The sequence below is a fragment of the Lichenostomus cassidix genome, chromosome 1 (genome assembly GCF_008360975.1).
Source record: "Lichenostomus cassidix isolate B80296 chromosome 1, HeHo_3.0, whole genome shotgun sequence".
Classification (NCBI taxonomy): Eukaryota; Metazoa; Chordata; class Aves; order Passeriformes; family Meliphagidae; genus Lichenostomus; species Lichenostomus cassidix.
The window spans coordinates 82,383,083-82,391,014 of record NC_139479.1 but is presented as its reverse complement, the minus strand read 5'-3'; the positions used below and the strand labels follow the sequence as shown (position 1 = coordinate 82,391,014).

Sequence of the window (7,932 nt, the reverse complement as noted above, 5' to 3'; positions counted from 1 at the left end):
CGGGCCCTGCTCGCCGTGGCGGGCTCAGCCGCGGTGCGCCGCGCGTGTTCGCGGCACGGCGGCGTTGGTGGCACTAGGCTGGCGCTGCCTGTCGCCGAGCGATGTGATGGAGAAACAAAGTGCCCCTTTCAGCACGGGTGTGATCGGCCCCTCTGTCGGTCTTTGCTCGTGCCCCAAGGGTTTGCTGGGGGCTTCTTGTGTTCTCTTACTCCACAAGAGTCGCTTAGTCTGCAAAAAGTGTTTCCGGATAAGGAATAGAGGCTCATCTCTCTTTCTACTTCTGTGCTCCCTGGCAAGCTCTTTCTGCACCTGTAAATTAAATAACTGCAATTGCCAGGGGTTGGTTTGTTTGTTTATTTATTTATTTATTTGTTCACAAACCACAGGTCTCGGAATCATAACAATTACGAGCAGTAAGAAAAAAAGTTCGAACAAAGGGGAAAAGTAATCTGCCCACAGACAGAGTGTCTTATCTGCTTATTCTTGTAGAGGTAGAAACAAGTCTTTTCTCCCTGAGGGAGACATTCCAGTTTCAAAAAGGCTTTGAGGGCAGTGACAGAAGTGAGCCGTGCCTTGGATATAAAAATTAATCTCCCATAAACTTCCGAGATAAGGAGGAAGAGATTTATTTCAAATGGTGCATGTGCTGTAGCATTTTCAGCAATAAACAATCTTTTCTTCTGCAGAACTGTAAGCTCCAGGGTAGCATTACACAACATATAGCAAAAGGTGGTAGTTTACAGGTAAAAGCCCTGCCTAGGTCTGTGCTGTAAGATCGAGCTTTTGATAGAAGTGTTTGTGGGAAAATACACGGCCTTGTTTCTAAAATATGACAGGATGTTTTTCAGACTGATGTCTTGTAATGAAGACTAAATCACAACTGTGCTGCGGATTTGTTGAAAGAAGGGCAGGCACAAAGTTTTCAGCAGAGAGAGTTTTTAACTTCTCCCTGTGGGTCCCCTTGAGCTACTGGGGAGAAGACATCTCCCCTTCATCCTGCAGCTGCCAGCTGACATGCTCCTGATGGCCAGCTGAGCTGCACCTTCAACTCCAACACATTTCGCCAGCTCATGAGGAAAGTGGAAGCCTCAGCTAGCCTGTGCTTCTTGGCCAGCATGCAGAAAGGTTCCTCACCCACTCCCAGAATCATCAGTTCACCTCCCTCACAAACTGCAGTGGCCAGGCAGGTCTATGCCTTCTCCTGTCTTCCAGATGCTGAAGAACTTTCTTCGCCAGGTGATAGCTCTGCTTCCCTCTCTAGACACTTAGTCTAAATCACTTGCTTTTTTTTTTTTTTTCATTCTTGGACGACATGAAAGGCTGGTGCACCAGGGGAGCCCAGTTTCCAAATGTCATAGTACACTTCATCATGCTTCTATTTAAAGAATTAATTGTGTGGTTAAACACAAGCTTGAAAGTTTGGGGAATTTGCTTCAATTTGTGCTCTGCCTGAGATTCTCTTTGGAAAGCCTCCATGCTTTTCTCTGCCTCAGTTTCTCAACAGTTATGAAAGAAGTATTTCTTACATCCCAGAGGGGTATTATGAAAAAGTATATTAATACTGTGCACATAGTAACTAAGAAGTAATAGGGCCCTTGATATAGTGTATCGACAAAAAGAGGAGAACAATAAAATACGTTTTAAAAATCCACAGTCATTTTCAAGTAGTGATTTAATGGTATTTTAAAAGCACATGGTGGGTACTTGGGAGGCTCAATTTAATATATATGGAAAGATTTTGCCAAATGTGAGTTCTCATGGGATTGCAATAATAAATGTCAAAAAAATTCTGGAATGTCTCAAAGACATGGGATCTTAAGAGATGGTCTGGGTGGTGTTTTTTGTTTGTTTGTGTGTTTTTGTTGGTTTTTTTTAATACATACCACAATAATTCTGGGTCATTCAGGGACATTGAAATACTTTTTATGTATGTGGGTTGAAAGTAAATCAGTGTCATGCCTTTCATTCATTCTCTTCCACGCACACTTCTTCACAGAATCATGGGATCATGGAGGTTGGAAGGAACCTCCAAAGCTCATCATCTCTAACCCATGCTCAAAGTAGGGCTGGTTAAAGCCAGTTCCTCAAGGCCTCATTGAGTGCAGTTATGAATACCTTCAAAGCAAGATATTTTACAGCCACTGTAGTCTCCTGTGTTCAATGTTTGACTACTGTCACAGTAATGGTTTCTTTAAGTTGTAATAAGTCAGAAATTCACATGCTTCAATTTGTGTCCTTTGCCTTTTTCATGTCCTTTGTGACTATGTCTGCCCCCTGCTCCATGAAGCAGCAGACCCATATGCTTCTCAGCCTTTTTTTTGCTGCCACTCTATGTACAGAAGCCTTTTCTGGTAACCTTCCTCTCCCTGTCTGGTTTCATCTCCCACATGAGCTTTGGCTTTCCTAATGCCAGCCCTGCATGCTGAAGCAATGTCTCTGTATTCCTCTTGGGCAGTCCATCTGTGCTTCCACTTTCCATACACTTCCTTTTTTATGCTGGAACTCAGCTGGGAGTCCCTTATACATCCATGCTGGTCTCCTGCTATGCTTGCTTGGTTTTCTGCATTGGAAAATATAGCCATGGCAACTGAGGTTGATTCTATTCTGCTCCATGTATCGTCAAGAGCCCTCTCAGTCCATCCCCAATTACAGAGGCTGTTATACTTGTATTTTTATTAAGAGTCTGAAGACATGGCTGGGTTTTCAGAGCACCAGCTGAGTTTGTAAGTCTGACAGCTAACATAGTTTTTGCCTTATGAAAACAGCAACATTAGAAACCAATTGGAAAAGCATCCACATAGAAACCTTTAGCATCCCTTCTGTATAATGGGAATGCAACAGCCAGGAAAGGCTGCAGTCTATTCCCCTCTCTCACTTCTGAAAAATTAATGGGTCAAACCTTCAGCTGACTCATACTCTGAAAGCAAGGAACAGCTCACACATTTAAATCTTACTGCAGAAGTTCAAGATGATATGGATAAAACTTAAATACGTTATCCATCTGCTAGAGCTAACAACCTGCATAAAAATGGAAGATGTATCTGAATCAGAAGACAAGACAGCTGAGTTGATCTGACAGCTCAGTGCTACTGAAGGAAGGATATCTCACCCACCCCCCTTTCCAAACCTTCTTCATGTTCCTAAATCTGGTTTTCTACCACTGCTCTTCCATGGGCTTTGCTTTTCAAAAGGCTCACAATGAGGCAGCTCACTAACCCAGAAGAAAATTGATCAAGCATGAAGTAACTTGATCCTTTGTCTTTAGCTAATGGGCAAAACCAGACAAGTGCAAATTCTCTGATGACCACCAGAAAAGAAGCTGCAGCCAGGAGTGAAAGATGGCAGAGAAACAAGATCTCATCCTGATGGTAGTGGTGAGCTACAGCTTAGCTATGCCTTCAAATCTCCCCGTGTACCACTTCAGTTCGTGGTTTATCCTCAACGTTGAAAGGGTTTGACCCAAGGTGTAGTATTCTCTATGCTGCTCTAACAGCTCTGCTGCCGTGATGACAGAGGGGCAATGTGCCGTTTTGGATCAGTAAAGTGTCATCTCAGTCCCATCCCACCCCAGCTGCCTAATTTCTCCTGCTTCCACCTGCCCTTCTATTCTCTGCCAAGGAATGATTGACATAGTCGTGTAAAGAATCACACAAGTCGAGTGATCTGGCAGAAGAAAACAAGCAGCACATCTCTATTTTGCTTTATTAGATAAGTTCCCTTGTTTGTTCACTAAATAGTACACAAACAGTGCTGCTGTCACAGTGCAGGGAGTGGCACAAGAGCAATTGATGGGAAGAAAGGGGGGTGGCAGGAAAAAAGCCAGAGTTATTTAAGCCAGTATTGTCACCAAATAAATCCTCATGGACGCACAGCTCATGTGAGCAGAGCCTTTAGTCTAATTTAAAGTGACCTTTCTTCCAGAATAGCTTGTTCTGTATGTGAAGGAGCTCTCACTGGACCAGACAGGCACATTACAGTATATGAAGCAAATTTGCAAAGGGACTTTAGAGCCCAGTTTATAGAAGAACTGGGGGGATCTGCAGCCCCACACACTGGCTCAGTGAAAAAGTGCAGTAAAGATTCTGTGATGCAACCTCTGCTGTCAACAGGAATTCAGCTGCTGGTGTGGCCTGTATCAGCAGTAGTTAAAAATGTCCTAAATGCTAAGGGCTGCTGTCCATACTACTAACCATCCCAGAACTAGAACTAGAACTAGAACTAGAACTAGAACTAGAACTAGAACTAGAACTAGAACTAGAACATCCCAGAACTAGACTGTAGAAGTGTGAATATTGAAGCACTAAAGCACCATAGAAGAATATGAAAAGCCAGGATAAGAAACTAGCATTCAGCTAAACTGCACTTCACTTGCCATCTGTAAGAGTGAGCAGAATTATGTGCAGCTAGCTCCCTAGGATTTTCTCCACATCTTCCCAAAAATGTTACAAGGATGATCCTCTTGAAGATTTACATTCAAGTTGGGAAAGGTGCAGCAGGTCAGGATCAATTCTTGGCCTGGATCTCTCCTTAACACTAAGGAACCCTCTTACAGAAACCACCCTGCTAAACAGCCAGTCTATAGGGAATATAGTACAGACTCAGGCCTTGTACTACATTGTCTGTTCTGTGACATCATCACTCACCAAAGGAGCCACTAATGCAAAAAATATATGGATAAATGAATAAAATTTTTAAAAATGCAGCTTTTGCCTTTGTCTCTGTATGTAAGTTTTGCTTTTTTTCCCATGCCTCACCCTAGTTTTTCCATGTAGTTCACCATGGCAATACACTTTCCCTTAAATATTTTTCTATTGAAATAGCCATGCACAAGGCTTAGCCCAAAATGTTTTCCACTGAAATACACACAGTCATGATGACTGTGTTGACATCGTCTACAGAGGCCACTCACAGTGCTAAAATTTCAGTGCAATGATTTGCTGCAGCAAAAAGGGATGATTTAGAAATGCCTTAGAGACATACTTAAGCATTGTAATTCAGGCTTTCTGTAGCTGCATGGTGCAGGAATTGTTTGCTGGGGAAAATGGTCCAACACCTACAGTTAATCTGTATTTAAATAAATGTGTTATTCTCTCAGCTCGTATTTCAGTTTCATTTTCCAGTAGTCATACTGGAAAAACTCCAAAGTAACTGTGAAACCTCATAACAGGGTGCAGGCAGATTTGCCAGCAGTGCTTAAGAGGGCAACAGTCCACACCAGCAGCTGCTGGAACAGCTCCTCTGTCCTATCACCTCATCACTTTGCTCTTGTGCCTTCTTTTCCCAAGAACTCTGCTCCCCAGGATCTGCCTGTCTCTCTGGTGACAGGCAGCTTTCAGTGCTGGAACCATTCTTCTGGTCACACCAGTTCATATCAACTTGTTATCTCTCTACAAAGAGGAAAGTCTTGTGCACTAGTGTTTATTTCTTCCCATTTAGAGTGTGAGTGCACTGTATTCCAGTGTAATGCAGCTGCCATTATGCTGTCACTTTCTCTCCTGCCTCAGCTGCATGCTTCCTCCCTCCCCTCCCATTCATTTAAACGGCATGCAGCTGCACTCTTCCCTGCACAGAGCTGCAGAACTGGTATAGGACTGTGGTGTTGCCAGAGCAAGGGGGCTGTCAGGGGGATTCCTGCCTTACAAGCCTTTCCTTTGGCCCACACAGAGTATGACTACAAGTTCACTGGCACAAAGATTTATTAGTGGGGCTCAAGGCTGAGGGCATACATAGAAACTAAGAGTGAAAAAGATAACTAGAGAGAGAGATTGAGAAGAACAAAGGAAAGGGAGAGAGCTCTTCCGTGTGGACAGTAAAAAAGAAAAGTGAGGAGGGGATTCTCAAAAAATATCCCCTCCTGGACTCCCCTCCAGGCTCCCCTGTGGTACTTTACCATAGCAATGATATAAGGGTTCTTGGGACCCACTCAAAAGCTATTCCTTGAAACCACTTATGTTTTGGGTGCTGCACTCTGGGTGATTGTTAACTTTGTGCACCCTGAAATGTAAACCAGAAGCACAAGAGTAGGAAAAGGAGGAAAGAAGTGGTGAATCCCACGCTGGTAACAATTGCTTCCCATGAGAACCTGCCAAGAACACTATCGTGAGGTTGCAGGTGCAAGGTCATGAGAATAACAGCACAAGAACATCAGCATGAGAAAAACAAGGGAAAGATACTGCCCCAGGAGCTCTGGGGAACATGGCCAAGGCAGCCAGGGTGAGAGGACCCAGAGCTGGGAGGCAGGTTTGGAGTTGCAGATTGAAGGCCCTTAACAGTACAAAAGGCTCAGGCACCTAAGGTACAGGAGCAACAGCCCAGGATACACTGCTGGTGCTTGCTGTGCCCTTTTGTCAGTCACACAGCCTCACGCTGCACAGTAAAGAATATGTTTCTGGGCCAAAACATCAATTTAGCTCAATGAAAGCCAGCCATGAAACCACATTTTCAGGAGCCTCTCTCCTGTGTCCAACCCCTGTCTTGTGGTTAGCCAGATCAGGAATCCAACCAGAGTGGAAATAAACCAAGCCAAAAAGAACAGAATAATTTGAAATATTACAGCCAGCATCAGAGAGAAAGCAAGAGCAGAGAGGTGCATGGGCAATTTCTCCAAGCAGCAGCAAGGGCTGAATCTTTCTTAAACCCATTGTGAGCACACACTTCCAGCCATGCTTTCCTGTTCCTTTCCTTGTGTGGACAAAATCTCCACTGTGACCTGGTTCAGAGCAGGCATCTATCCAAGAGCTATGCTTCTCTTTCTGCTGTCTTAGTTTTCCCCCAACCTGGTTTACCACTTGGCCATATGAATAGTTATGTTGGCCCAACAGAAAAGGCTGTGCAGGGTACAAATGCCAAAGGGAAGGTAGGAAACAGAAAATGTAAACTTTTGCTGCTTTAAAAAATAACAGGTCAAACTATGGCCCAAGATGGCTTTGCACCACTTTTCCACTTGAAGACCTTTAAAGGCTGGAGAAGAAAAACTTGGTCTCTCTCTGTGTTGGGTATTACCAGACTAGCACAGTGCTGTCACAATGGCATTGCACTGTTCCTTGCTGCCATCCTTAATGTATCAGCATTACCAAGTGGAAGTCTCCCTTGCTAAGTCTTTTTCAATCTATTCAATAATAGTTTAGCTGCTGGAATGGAAAGTGGGCACATTCCACATGGATATGACAAAGAGGTGGGAGGGGACTGAAAAACACCTGGGTATCGGATCAGAATTCCAAAAGCTCTTGACATATTTATTAAAAGGGTCTGAAAATAGGTTTTTAATGGAGGTAAATTTGAGATGCTGCACTTAGGCAGGAATGTTCAACTGCACAAGCATGGGACAGACAACACAGAATTAAAGACCAGGCCTCAAGAAGGAGGCTGAGGGGATTATAACAGATAAAAATTTGAATAATGTCAACTACTGCAGCTAAGGTCTTATCTGTATATCCAGTTCCAGGCACTACACTTCAAGAATAATTTGGCTCTGTCAGAGAGTGTCCAGAGAAGAAGCAGCAGGAATGATGATAGGTTTGAAACTATGACCTGCAATGGAAAAAAAGAACAAACTGGAGCTTCTTATCCTAAATAACATAAAACTGAGAAGAGAGATGATAACTGACATGAAAAAAGGGAAAGATCATTGAAGAAATAAATTCTTTTCTACAGGAGAAGAAGCAATGGGCTTTAATTGCAGTAAAGAAGATTCAGCTTATGTATAGAGAAAATATACTAATAGATAATTAATAGGGATAGATTGTTGTGAAAGATAGTATATGGAAGCTTTAAGGTTAGAGAAATGTCAGTCAGGAATATTTTAGGCATAACTGCTCCTATATAAGGCCAATGAGGCCAGTGGCCTCTTGAATTTCCTTCTATACAGACATGTTCCAGATGCAGGGCAGACAAGAAGGAAGCACAGAATTAACAGGGATTAGTAGAGAACAA

At 43.3% G+C, this 7,932-nt stretch overlaps 1 long non-coding RNA gene across 1 annotated transcript in view; it reads right to left on the bottom strand.

Moving 5' to 3' along the window:
- Nucleotides 1-107: 107 nt before the first annotated feature.
- Nucleotides 108-7,932, bottom strand: part of LOC146445030 (uncharacterized) — a 51,841-nt gene continuing 44,016 nt past the window's right edge. The window contains exon 7 of the long non-coding RNA XR_014853403.1: nucleotides 108-2,560. This is a non-coding gene — a long non-coding RNA (uncharacterized LOC146445030). The remainder of the gene's footprint in view (nucleotides 2,561-7,932) is intronic.